The sequence below is a fragment of the Microtus ochrogaster genome, unplaced genomic scaffold, assembly GCF_000317375.1.
Source record: "Microtus ochrogaster isolate Prairie Vole_2 unplaced genomic scaffold, MicOch1.0 UNK5552, whole genome shotgun sequence".
NCBI lineage: Eukaryota > Metazoa > Chordata > Mammalia > Rodentia > Cricetidae > Microtus > Microtus ochrogaster.
In genome coordinates, this window is record NW_004954645.1 from 1 (window position 1) to 1,113 (window position 1,113).

The 1,113-nt window shown below is 37.7% G+C and overlaps 1 pseudogene; it reads left to right on the plus strand.

The window, feature by feature from the left end:
- The first annotated feature begins 201 nt into the window (after positions 1-201).
- Positions 202-1,000, plus strand: LOC101994099 (annotated as a pseudogene).
- Positions 1,001-1,113: the final 113 nt, after the last annotated feature.

Consider the following 1,113-nt stretch of genomic DNA (forward strand, 5'->3'; position numbering starts at 1 on the left):
ACATGTTTAAGCAAAACATCTCTTTTCCTATCTCACTGCTACAAGAACATGCTTTAAGTAATGATGAGAGAGGGGAAATAAGGAAAGATGTGTTGTCCAGGTCACCCTGGATGAATCAACAGGCAAAAAAAGTAAAAAATAAAAAAAGAATAGGACTTACTAAAAAATAAATAAATAAAAAGTAAAACTGAAAAAAAAAAGAGTAAGACTTACTTAAAGAGTTATCAAGTGAGATTTAGGAAGCAGAGAGAGGGTAAATCTGATTACTGTGCTTGGAAACAAACGGGGATTCAGGATAGAAGCAAGTACAAGACATCAAAAGACAGGGTGATAGTTTCTGTAATTAGCAGATATATTATCTGCCAGATTGTATATGCCCGTATAGAAGGGGATATGATAGCCCAATACAGTGTGAGAACTGGCCCTACAAATTATGTTACAGCCTGTTATACTGTGCTGCTACTGACCCACAAGCTTCTCAACACGTTTAGTATAGACAAGCTCTATGAAGGGAAAGTGGAGTTGAATACAATGGAGAAAAGCATTAATAGTCAATCTGGTGTCTTTAGTTGCTGTTTGGATGCAGATGTTTTCTGGGTCCCTGGAGGGAGCTGTGGATGGAAGCTTGTCTAATCCTCACAGTACCAATCTCTTCCCTCATTTTGATTCTGAAAGTAAGGAGTTCAACTCAGAAGTTCATCCAAAGTACAGCATGAGTCAGAGTGTTGCAGGCTACCTGTATTACCTAACAGAGGAAGATGAAGATGTTTATAAGAAACAGTGTCCTCAGTACATAAAGGACAATGTAACACCAGACATAAAGGAGATGCAGAAGAAAGCTCATGCTGCAACCCAAGAGGACACAGTCAATGAGAAGAAGCCTGAGAGAAGTGAAGAAGAGGTGGAACTGTCCAAAAATATCCCTTGCCCATAAAAAGATTGGGTTGTTCAAAAGAAGGCAAGCTTCCTCAGTTCTCAGGAATGGGATGCTGAGAGCTAAAGCAATCTTTTTTTTTTTTACTGTAAATTATTTGACTTGTTAATAACCAGTACAAGAACATTACATTTCTTCACTCAAAGAAAGAAAAACAAACAAATAAACAACAACAACCG